Genomic DNA, 13011 nt, shown 5'->3' with positions numbered 1-13011 from the left:
TACAAATTGTTTTCTATTGTGTTTGTCGAGGCAAAATAAACTTCAATTACACTATATAAATTTTTTAAAACTTATTTCCTTCAGCACTGGAATTCCCAATTCCAAAAAACAGGCAGGCTCCATTTTGTGGACACTGTTATTAAGGCAAGCTGTGCACCCTGTTTCTGTGCCAGTATGGGGGGACCTGATGCCAAAGTCCATGCGCTGGTTACACAATTAGATGGTGAGGAGGGAGGGGGAATGTGAGCTTTTATCAAAAAAAGACATAAGGACATAGTTTGCATGCTCTGAGCATTCCATCTCTACATATTTACATATATATGAGTAGGAGCTGCAACATTGCTGCGTTCCTTAGAAATCTCTCTCAGCACAGGTAAGATACTCTGCAGGAGTTTATGGGAATGCTTCCCATAAACCTAGCAATATAGCATTTTCCACTCATGTCTAAATTGTCTAAAATTAAATGTAAATAAGCATGGAAAAAACTTACATAACCTATATTTTTAGTTAAAACGACTATCATTTTTTTAGGCAAAATAAAGATCAATTACTTTAGTCCTGTATCTCTGATAAGGATATAATTAGCATTCCATAAACTAGGCAAGCATATACACAACACAGATCAGTATGTCATTTACAGTATGTAACAAAATAGTTTCTTGGCCCTCCAGTAGAAAGAGTTAGTTATTCTAAGTTGCCAGGGTTCTGTTACATAGAGGTTAGCTGAATATCTGAGATATATAAAGAAGAGGACGAAAAGGGAATAAGATGATTGCTGCTATTACCTGACAGCAGGAGTACTATTATTTGTTCTAATAATCTGGTAGCACGCAGGGTGGTTTCATTTGGCAAGGTATGCAAGAAAAAATGTTAAGTAGCCAGAACCGATCCCTTTACAGTAACAAAGAGAGGAAAAAAAGGTCTAAATGTAATTGGTACTGATAACTTAGGACTTGGCGGACTACAAACGCTTCTAGAGATCTGTCAAAAAATATTATTTAATGGAAGTTGTGGCCAGAAGAAAAAATGTGCATAGATGTGAGATTTGGAATGAGCGATTCAATAAATTGTCTGAGTGCAACTACAGGATTCTGTTCTGTGTCTCATGCTGTTCCAGAACAGCAGGAGCCTAACATCTTGTTCTGTGTGAGGTCTGTGGTAAAATTACCTTTCTGGAAGATTGATAGAGCCATCACTCCAGGTTTGGTTTCAATAAACTAATACTCTTAGTGAAGTCAATTATAATGCCTTAGGGCCTGTTTAACACGTTCATGGCTGGAATGGAATGTGGAACAAGCACTAGACAAAGGAGAGATGCACAAAAGCAACAATCCAGATTTCTATGATGTGCTATTGTGACATCAACAAGTATTATCGTTGATAGACCCATTTTCTTTAGAAGCACCAATATTGTGAAATGCTGGATGGCAACTGTGGTTTAGGGAGGCCTTTGCTTGCTTGTTTAACCTCCACTGTGCTGCGGGGTTTAAAGTGTGCCGTGCATGTTTATTTCTCTAGGCTGAAAAACTTTTCTACAGCTGTCTTACTACAAGTGAGGGGTCATATTGTTTTGCAATAAATTATAGCATTTGACATTGTTTTTTAGACTGTTTCTTTCCCTGGTGTAACGCAATGTAACACCAATCTGTCATTGACAAACTCTATAACCTGATGTGGACATTAAGTTACATTCCGTCTTGCGGAAATAATCGTTACATTAGCTAACCTTTCAGTTCTGTTAAAAGAACCTTCTCTACAGACGTGAAGAAGTATTGACTTACACTGAAATCCTGGCATGCTCTTGCCTTCTGCCATTGGAGATAGCAAGAAAGAGCAGTCCAAAGTATAAATGCCCCAAGCTTCATCTTTTATTGGGTTTACAATGGGAAAAAAATATAAACGAGCAGTCCAAAGTATAAATGCCCCATGCTTCATCTTTTATTGGGTTCACAATGGGAAAAAAATATGAACGCAAAGGGTTGTCCTGTTCATAGCTGCATTTACACAAAACTGGGACTAATCATTTTCAAAATTTGTTTTATTAGAATACTTTATTTATAAAGCACAGATGTGTTACACATGACTTTACAGAGATTGTTCATTATTCCCTGCCTGCCATAAATTCTACTTTGTAACTTTTATCAATGCTATTTTATGAGAAGCACACACATGATTTCTGGGTCTTCTTTATAACTGGCAAACAGTGGCCCTTGCTATGTCTCAAATACTAGCCCCTGTGGATTTTCTTTACATGTAGCAATCCCAGGTAATCGAACAATGTTGCTTTCTTCTGCATTTTTGTGATAACTGGGATTCCAATTGGTGTGGATGGGCACATATTTTTGGGCACTTTATCGCCCAGAGGAGAGCTATATAAGAGTTATAAAGCTCCTGCCGTCATGGCCCTAAAAGTCTACCTGAAGCACGTACAGCTATAATCAAGCATGAGAACTTTTAATTTGAGTCACCTAAAGCCAAAAACACAGTAGTTTGCACCCTGATACTTACTGAGCAAAAAAAACAATATACTCGGTAACACAAGTACAGGTGGATTAGCCACAGACAGAAATATTATAACATTGTGTTGAATTTTATATCTGATATATAATGCAGACCCATTTACCCATTCCCTTGCCCTAGGGACAAGAAGTAGTAAGTAAGTAAATGGGTCAGTGTTACATATTAGATAAAACAATATAATAAAATTACATTATTATGTCTGTAGCTAATCTGCCTGTGCATGTGGTACTGAATATTGTTTTCTTGCTCTATATGTAACAATGGGCCTTAAACATTTAAAGATTTATATATCTTAAAAGTTTCCAGCCTTATCTTACTGTTGACCTGTGACACAAATGTGGCACTCAAATGTGGCACTCTGCCTCCATCATAATGAAATCATTATATTCATTAAAACAACAGTCAAAACATAAGAATAGTTGGAATATTGGATATCTGGTCTACTATGTCCAGAAAGATAGACTGCACCATATTAGAGGAAACTGGTTTGATTTGCACTCTCTACTGTCTAGTAAAGACAAAAGCATTATTTTCCAATGGCAAAGAATGAGCAGAGGGAATTTATTTGTCTTGTATTCCAAGCAGCAGTTTTATTAAGACAAAAGAGTGACATAAATATCTTTCATAGTAACATACAAACCTTTAAAAATGTATTGAAATATCTAAGCTCTTTTTTTTCCCTATCAGTGCTTTTCTGCCTCTTCAGAGTATTATATTTTAGCTTTATTTGAGATGATAATAATCAGGCAGTTGTTACAGAAACCCTCAGAGATGTTTGTTTAGTTGAATGATACTGACAAATGCTTTGTCTGTGGAACAAAAGCAAGTGAATGGTTGTAAAAAGACACACTTGAGATCCATGATCAGACAATTATATCCTGACAGACTTGGCTGTGAATCTTCCGAAGGTATAAAGTGCTGTTCCTGTTTTGCAGTGTACATTCTGCTTGGGAGGCACTGATGAGAGAATAAGCATTATCCATCACTGTGGCAGTTCAGACATGGGATATTTCTTATCTTATGTCATCAGTGTAAGCTTGCCAGCACTTGGACAGTTCACTATGTGGATAAATGTTTTGAGACTGTCTACAGTGTAAGGTTTGGTTTTGTCGCACTTGGAAAAGAGCCAGTGAATCGGCATCCATAGACAGATTTTTAACATGGGCTGACACCTACAATTGGGTCCTCATACCGGTCAGAATGGGTCTTAATGACTTTAATGAACCAAAATGCTGCTACTATAGGTAACAACTGTAAATATAAGGTTTATTATTACCGTATGGCATGATAGTGTGTACTATAAGAAAGAAAGAAAGAAAGAAAGAAAGAAAGAAAGTACAATGCTTGTACTCATCTAGTGGATCTGCGGGCAAGCATTATGTTCATGGGATAAACATAATAAAAATGGTGTCTGTACCTTTGCTGGATCAGATTAACTCAACCCAAATATAATGGGTAAAATGTATGTTTGTATGTGAAAACAATGACAAAACATTAATCTTTGGAGCCATCTGTTGCTGTTATGTTTCAAACATTGTCTAGTGCCTAAAGTACCAGTTTATGCTTGGAATCATAAACTGGTACTGATGGAGAAAAGGATAAAGGGCAAGCTGACACTAAAAACCTGCAGCAAGACAGTTCTCACTCATCTGGGATGAAAAAGGGGAATAACCCAACTACTCCCTGAAAAGACAAGAACATTTGGAGTAAGAGCAGACATTGAAGGAGAATGATGTTCTCCAGTTTCACCCATTAGTGAACCAACTAACAAACACAATGGTGTTGTTATTCTTTTGCCATAAGCAACAAGACTCTGTGTGTGGGCAGCAGTTCAGTGGGGAGGAGGAGAAGTCGACCCCTTTTTGTTCTATTGATTTTGTCCTATTTGCATGACTTGAGCAAATTAAATGATGCAATATGGCTTTTTTGTTACCAAACAAAGTGAGAGATACCACCCAGACACATATGTTGATTCGTAGAAGCTGTTTACATGAGAATAGAATGAAATCTACCGTGAACTAGGCATAAAAATTCGATTCAGCAATAGGCATTTTTCTTTACTATGCTTTGGCCAGAAAGGCAGAAACACAAGTTTTCCAAGGATATCTCAGACCTTGACAACAACACACTTGCCACTGAGAAATTCTTATTTAAACTAGAACCAGAGTACAGGGAAAATGGAAAACTGATGGTTAAATTCATGTGCACTGATGTTTAAATATATGATTTATTGAATTAATTTTACTACGTACAGAGAAATAACAACACAAATGGTGAATTTAACACATTCTGCATTGTGGAACCTAGATGTCATGGTCTGGTCTTGACCAAAAATGTCTCTGTAACTTCAAATGAAACCAAATACTCTCTCAGGGTGCACTATACCTCTACCACACCCCTAAACACTCACCTTTACAAGATCAGCATAACCAACAGCCTGTATCAGTGTTTTAAGGTAGAGCATAGTGGGTATTTGCTCCATTTCTCTCCAGGGCTTGGTAAAAGAAGTATAATAAACAACAACTCTGCAATTTGTTTAGAGGAGGATAAGCCCCCCAAAAAACCCCAGCCCCCCTCAGCAGACATCCCTCCCTACTAACTCCCCACACAGTATTTTGCATTCAAAAGTGTTCAGAAACATGCAGTGGAGCATGCAGGTGCCATCTTCTGCCTGTTCAGATCCTCTTCTGACCAAATTGGTAGCCTCTCGGCTGTGTGTGGGCTGCCCTGATGGCCTTCCTGAAAGGTATCTTGGCACTAATTGGCCAGATTTCTATTGAACAGGTTTAAAAATACTGTCAGACATGGACTGAATTTAGGTAAAGATACTCTGTTTGGTAACCTTATAAAAAAGTGTAGATGTTTATGTGTATGGCAAGCTTAACTTAACATCTAAGTCTGTAGTTTGATGCAGACACTAAAAAAAAATTTCACAAACAAAGCAAACATTTTTGTTATTATGTGCAAATGGATATATTGTAAGATATATGAGTAAGACAAAGTGGGTGCTATTTACATATTTTAAGCCTCAGCTTTATTGAAGAGCCTTTACACTCTGTGGGCAGGCTGGACAGCCACAGATAGAATTTCCAAATGGAAGGAGCTATGATCCCAACCTGGGAGATTTTTGTAGACATATTAAAACATAAAAGGACAAGGAAACCCATGTATATATTATATATCTGCTGCAGAACCCCCTCCTGAACTGCACTATTGGCATGCCTAATACTGCCATACAAGTTAATAAAATGCAGAGTATTGCAGTAGGGTTGGTGTCTGGCCTTTTCTGGCTACTTGACATAATTTTCAGTCACTGACTAGGAGCATGCACAGTTGTAGTTAGGACTGAATCCGCTTCAACATTTAATTCTCCGGGCTACCAGAGAGCTGAGGAAAAGGCAACCATCATCTAGCTATTGCTGACCTTCGATTCAGCAGTATGGTAGATGGGTTACAGGTGCATCCAGCTGCATTTACTGACATGGACAAGGACCTGACAAGGAAATCCTAGAACAACCGCCACCTCTGAACCAGAGGGAGTCTCCAGGGGTCAAACAGTTGCATGCACCAATTGCGGCAGCTCAGTTGCACTAAAGAAAAAGGGTGCACATGAACTCTCACAACATCACTGGAAATTAAACAAACTGGATTGAAATTTTTTGCACAACTGCGTCAGATTCTCATTCTCTATTCCCTTAATCTGGGGCATCCATCACAAGGTCCTGTAACTCACTTTTGCTTCTTTATCTATACAATGTATCATTTTTATGTGGTTATTTTTTTTATTTTGATAATGTATGTTTTCATACCTTTTCCATCCATTTGGTTTTATGGTACTCCCTCTGTTAAGCTACATACAAAAAAGAAATTACTCTGTATCATACTCGATGTGCAAACTTTGTGACTTTTATTACATTACCCTTTAATTTACTTTTATTACATTACTCTCTTAATGTTAACATTACATATACATTTAAGAAGTAGGTGAATAGGAACATGAAGGATAGAAAGGGAACAGCAGGTTACCATATACATCCACATATCCATCTATACTGTAGTGATTCTTAACCTGTGGGTAAATCCTTGGATAATATATAATTAATATACAATACAGAATAGCCAGGTTTAGATCTATTCAAACTGCAATCAATTATCCAAAATTAAAATTTTCCAGAGAAATTTGCTGACTTGGTTGAGACAAGGTGGAACTCCATGAATACCATTATTAACCATTATTTTCAGCAGCAGCAGTCTGACTCATAATGCCTACTGGCTTCTCTTGGAAAACGATAAACAAAGTAACAGATATTTGGGAAAAGGTTGCTCAGACCTGAGTTTTATTCTGCTGCTGAAATACTTCTCTTGTTGGGCAGCAAGGCCTCTGCCAGCCAAGGTGTTGCAAACTTTGCAGAGGGTGAAGGAAGTAGGAAAGGTGTCAAGATAAATATCTTCTTCACCCGCATCTTTATTTTTTTAAAGTTAAAATCTGGCTTTTGGTAAGGCTTTCTGGTTTCTGTGTGGTCTGTAATATGAGATCTGTTTGCGAGGATGTTACTGTTCAAAATATGGGCAAGAAGTTGTTAAAGTTGGGTCTCCAGTATAATCACCATGGCAACGGCATAGCCCAAAGCAATGATGCTCTCAGTGAGTTCCAATGTATACAGCAATGTCCCAGGACTGAGTACACTAGAGCTGCTAACAGCTAAAGCCACTCCCAAACTGCAATATATGTCCTCTCAGTCTTAGAAAAAATCTCCTCCACCAACATTCCAATACAACTTCCACAAAATCATGTTATGGTGAAAGACTTCATCACCATTATCCTTTATTTATATAGCCCCAACACATTTACACAACACTTTACAAAGATTGTTCAGAATTCTTATCAGTCCCTGGCCCAGCTGAGCTTACAATCTAAGGTCCCTACCACACACGCAAATAAAGGTCAGTTTTATCAACAGCCAGTTATTCTGCCTGTATGTTTTGGAGTGTGGGAGGGAATGTACTCAGAGGAGACCCATGTCACCATGCAAACTCCTTCCTGATGATGCCCTGGTTGGAACTGAATTAACTGCCAGTGTCTTTTGTTTGGGTGATATAGAGTAGTTTCCTGGATGGTCATGGGTGGACTGAAAGCCAGATAATGAAGGCTTCCCTTTTAATATGCCCAGTTCTAGTAATTTAGCTACTGACGCATGGGTCACTCGGGAGGAAATTCAAAAGAGACTTGAACATGTAAAGGTAAACAAAGGTCCAGGGCCGGATGGGATTCATCCCAGGGTATTAAATGAGCTGAGCGCTGTGATTGCCAAACCTCTTCACTTAATTTTTCAGGATTCATTGAGGTCTGGCATGGTGCCAAGAGACTGGCGGATTGCTAATGTGGTGCCGTTATTTAAAAAGGGATCCCGTTCTCAGCCTGAAAACTATAGGCCTGTTAGTCTGACATCAGTAGTAGGAAAACTTTTGGAAGGGGTAATAAGGGATAGGGTACTTGAATACATTGCAGTTCACAATACTATTAGTTTGTGCCAGCATGGTTTTATGCGTAACAGATCTTGCCAGACTAATTTAGTTGCCTTTTATGAGGAGGTGAGTAGGAACCTTGATGCTGGAATGGCAGTTGATGTCATCTACTTGGACTTTGCTAAAGCGTTTGATACAGTACCTCACAGAAGGTTAATGATCAAATTAAGGAATATTGGCCTAGAACATAATATTTGTAATTGGATAGAGAACTGGCTGAAGGATAGAGTACAAAGAGTGGTTGTAAATGGAACATTTTCTAATTGGACCAGTGTGGTTAGTGGAGTACCGCAGGGGTCAGTCCTTGGGCCTTTGCTGTTTAACTTGTTTATTAATGACCTGGAGGTGGGCATAGACAGTATTGTTTCTATTTTTGCTGATGACACTAAATTGTGCAAAACTATAAGTTCCATGCAGGATGCTGCCGCTTTGCAGAGCGATTTGACAAAATTAGATAACTGGGCAGCAAACTGGAAAATGAGGTTCAATGTTGATAAGTGCAAAGTTATGCACTTTGGTAGAAATAATATAAACGCAAACTATCTACTGAATGGTAGTGTGTTGGGGGTATCCTTAATGGAGAAGGATCTAGGGGTTTTTGTTGATAACAAGTTGTCTAATTCCAGGCAGTGTCATTCTGTGGCTACTAAAGCAAATAAAGTGCTGTCTTGTATAAAAAAGGGCATTGACTCAAGGGATGAGAACATAATTTTGCCCCTTTATAGGTCCCTGGTAAGGCCTCACCTTGAGTATGCAGTGCAGTTTTGGGCTCCAGTCCTTAAGAAGGATATTAATGAGCTGGAGAGAGTGCAGAGACGTGCAACTAAACTGGTTAAGGGGATGGAGGATTTAAACTATGAGGTTAGACTGTCGAGGTTGGGGTTGTTTTCTCTGGAAAAGAGGCGCTTGCGAGGGGACATGATTACTCTGTACAAGTACATTAGAGGGGATTATAGGCAGTTGGGGGATGTTCTTTTTTCCCATAAAACCAATCAACGCACCAGAGGTCACCCCTTTAGATTAGAGGAACGGAGCTTCCATTTGAAGCAGCGTAGGTGGTTTTTCACGGTGAGGGCAGTGAGGTTATGGAATGCCCTTCCTAGTGATGTGGTAATGGCAGATTCTGTTAATGCCTTTAAGAGGGGCCTGGATGAGTTCTTGATCAATCAGAATATCCAAGGCTATTGTGATACTAATATCTACAGTTAGTACTAGTGGGTGTATTTATAGTTTATGTATGTGAGTGTATAGATTGGTAGGTGTGGGTTAGGTGTGCTGGGTTTACTTGGATGGGTTGAACTTGATGGACACAGGTCTTTTTTCAACCCTATGTAACTATGTAACTATATGAAAGGGGGTTGGAAGTGTTGGACAGTAAAATATAATTGACACAGCAGCTGGCACAGAAGAATGCTAGAAGCTTTAGCCATGAGCTGGGTATGCTAGGAGCTCTAGGTTACTACATAGAGGTGTGATGCAGAGAGTTGTGGCCTTAAAATGCTGAAGTGCTGTGTTACTGGATTATGTATGTCACAACAACAGTAAAGTTAAAGGCTGTAAGCTGCAGTTGTTGGGGATGCTGGGAGTTGTAGTATTCAACAGATGGGGCCTCACATGTTAAGTATCAGTTTTTCATTTTAACGTTTATATAAACATTTATCAGTGTAATATAAGAAAAGCAATGCCAGGTGCAGGCAAGATGGAATGTGTGTAGTGTACACAAAAGCCCACGTGCTACATATAAACGAGGCTTCCTTACCAGCATTCTAACACTGTATTACGGAAAGCCATATACCACAAACACATTAGCAACAAGTCAATATTTTGTAAATAAGATCTCCTAACTAAAATCCATAAACAAACTCAAACTTTATCTAAATACATCCATGCTCACCCCTACATACATTCAGTGTGTTTATGCCTGGCAATACAACTTGTGTATACTGTACATACCTACACAGTTAAACCAAACTGTGGGCACACACTCTGTGAGTAAACACATATAAACCCATCTCATTCCACCTTTAAACAGTCACACACTTATATGTATAGCTTAGCAATACAAAAACTGGGCAACACACAGTTAACCTCTTGTGTGCGCCTGGGTTGCATGAAGAGATGAAGTAAATATAGTTATGTCACACAGAATGGGCTCTCTACCAGGTGAAATTGCACACCATCACTGGCACCTCCCATTTATTTATATAGAAGCCAACTGACCAACTACTAGCAGCACTAAAGGGTTTAAAAGCTAGTAATTCCAGTAATTCCTGAGGGTTCCTATTCAAATCAGTGGGAGAGAGTAGGGGTGTGACAATGTGTGACACGAGCCAAAATCTCGGTAATATCCCTCATCCACACCATGGTGTTTTCAAACATTAAATCACAAAGCTGTATTTAGTGTAAGTCAACTTTCATGTGATCTCTATTTGTAATGATTAAGGGTATTGAATGTTTTTGCTTTTTCTTTAGAACCTCTCCAGTGTAGAAATTAATCAGTTAACAGGTTGGTAGAGTGCCATGGCCCCTAGCAACCAGGCTGTGGTACTGAATGACAGATTGGAAGATGACTGGGGCACATTAAATAGAGGCAGAATAGTAAGGGAAATAATTCAAGAAATACAAAGAATAAACAAGAACATCTACATCACACTAAAGTGTATTTTGAGAAAAAGCTGTGGTCAAAATGCATCTTTGGACAGGAGCATTTGAGACATTTCTTTTGGTACAGTATGAACTTTGGTGATTTGTGAAAAGCACAGTGATGCATTTTGACCACTGCTATTTTCCTCCTGAGTACAATGGTTGCCAAAATGCACCCGTGCCTGTCCCTGCTTCCTAGAGCGATGTATGGGAAATGCTCTGCCTATGGCATAGTTGGGGGTTCCAGGAGGAGAAAGGTTGAAGTGAACACATACATATTCACAATCAGCCAGCAAGTCAAGCAAGCAATGTAAAGAGTTGCTAGAATCCACCAGTACTTAACATTTGGAGCTAATCAAATTCCTGCAGTATACCAAAATCAAATTCCTGCATTACACCAATATGTCATTCACCCAAACACATAGGACAGGAGGGGCTGGCAGGGACATAGTGCTTCTGAAATCACATACAGAATAGTTCATAGAGTACAGTGTACAGTAACACAACTCATTGCTCATTGTGTGAGTTCGCTCCTGCTCCCCCATCAGTCAGCCTTGCATTAGAAAGGCAATGCAAATTGGGCGAAGTTTGCCCCTCACATACCAGGCATACTTCTCCAAAACAGGATGCACTGAAGCTCCTAGCTTTACAGTCTCTTGGCATATTGCATCTGAGAGTCAGAGAGCAGAGAGAGCAGGGGGCTTTCCAGCTAACAGGTGCTTCAGTCTAGTTATCTACACACAAATGACTGGATTGCTTACTACTCTGCTGTGGCTATATAATCAGGAATCTATCACACTCAGGTCTTATATGGTGCTGAGTGACTCCACTGGGAGTTATACAGAAGCGAAGGATAAATTTCATTAAAACAAGCCTATATGCCCGGAGAAAAAAACAAGGTCTAGTGCTAAATGAAACATCCTGCTGTTTTCTTAGATATATGTTCTGCAGTGTATTCCCAGGTAAGCCCCAGCCACAAGTACTGGAGACATGTGGATAAGTCTATGCACTTATCCTCCTCCTGTCAGTGGCTGGGTTGGGTACCAAAAGGAAGGTGCTATGCTACATCACTGTATCTCATAGGGAGTGTTCCAGGCATGTACACAGGGCTGTCTGACCTGCTAAGCTGCTGAAGAACTACAATTCCCTGCATCCTTCACATTGGCTGTTTTGAGTTATACTTCAAACAACAACTGGGGGCTCTGGTTAGATGCCCCTGACGTTATTACACGTGTCTCTTACCTTATTGTCCATTGGCAGTCCGGGTATGTCAGGTTTGGGGCAGCAAGAGAGACGGGGATATAGCCCCCTGCACCCCTCTCCAGCCCCCCCCAGATCCAAAGTCTGTAACTTTCTATGTCGCTTTTTCACACGCCTCGGGGGGCTCCCATTGAGGCACCTTCTTCTCCTTGCGCCAGTCTCACTTTTCTCTGCAAACTTAGCGTCACTTTCCAGAATAAGCAGAGCGATTGCGCAGAGTAGCATCCACTGCACCAGCAGGATCTTTTTCATTGCTGCAAAAAGAGTCCACAAAGTTCACAAAAACAGCAAAGAACCCCCAAAGATTCCCCTATCCCGAGGGCAGTAGGATGCTCCCAGCCAGAGGTGCAAAGGTGAGAGGCGCGGAGCTGGGCAGGAGTCGGGGCAGTAGCTCAGGTGCGGCTGGAGGGCGCTGGGTGCCACTTGCCGCCGCTGCTGCTGTTGGAATGAGGTTATTGGCACCGCTGTGGGATGTCTCACCCTCCTGTAACGCTGCTGCCTGTGGTTAGTGCTTGTGCAGGGCTCGCATCTCCGCACGCCTCTCATGTTTCGCTCCTCTTTTTGCTTCTTTTTAAGTGGAGCGCAAGGAGGTGCTGCCACCCCGCGCCGCCTGACGTCATTGTCCCAAGCGCAGCGGCGCCTACCATTATGGGATGGGGTGAGAGTGCCTTTCCCTGGCTGTACCATTATGGGATGGGGTGAGAGTGCCTTTCCCTGGCTGTACCATTATGGGATGGGGTGAGGGTGCCTTTCCCTGGCTGTACCATTATGGGATGGGGTGAGAGTGCCTTTCCCTGGCTGTACCATTATGGGATTCGGTGAGAGTGCCTTTCCCTGGCTGTACCATTATGGGATGGGGTGAGAGTGCCTTTCCCTGGCTGTACCATTACGGGATGGGGTGAGAGTGCCTTTCCCTGGCTGTACCATTATGGGATGGGGTGAGAGTGCCTTTCCCTGGCTGTACCATTATGGGATGGGGTGAGAGTGCCTTTCCCTGGCTGTACCATTATGGGATGGGGTGAGAGTGCCTTTCCCTGGCTGTACCATTATGGGATGGGGTGA

The 13011-nt window shown here is 40.7% G+C and overlaps 1 protein-coding gene across 1 annotated transcript in view; it reads right to left on the bottom strand.

Moving 5' to 3' along the window:
• Positions 1–12482, bottom strand: part of hhip (hedgehog interacting protein) — a gene marked incomplete in the record, with an annotated part of 84190 nt that extends 71708 nt beyond the window's left edge. Inside the window, 2 exon segments of the mRNA NM_001007190.1 lie at positions 11932–12203; positions 12430–12482.
• Between the last annotated feature and the right edge of the window lie 529 nt (positions 12483–13011).

The sequence above is a fragment of the Xenopus tropicalis genome, chromosome 1 (assembly GCF_000004195.4).
Source record: "Xenopus tropicalis strain Nigerian chromosome 1, UCB_Xtro_10.0, whole genome shotgun sequence".
In the NCBI taxonomy this organism is placed as follows: domain Eukaryota; kingdom Metazoa; phylum Chordata; class Amphibia; order Anura; family Pipidae; genus Xenopus; species Xenopus tropicalis.
The sequence above is the reverse complement of the archived record's forward strand: the minus strand, read 5'-3'. Positions and strand labels throughout refer to the sequence as shown.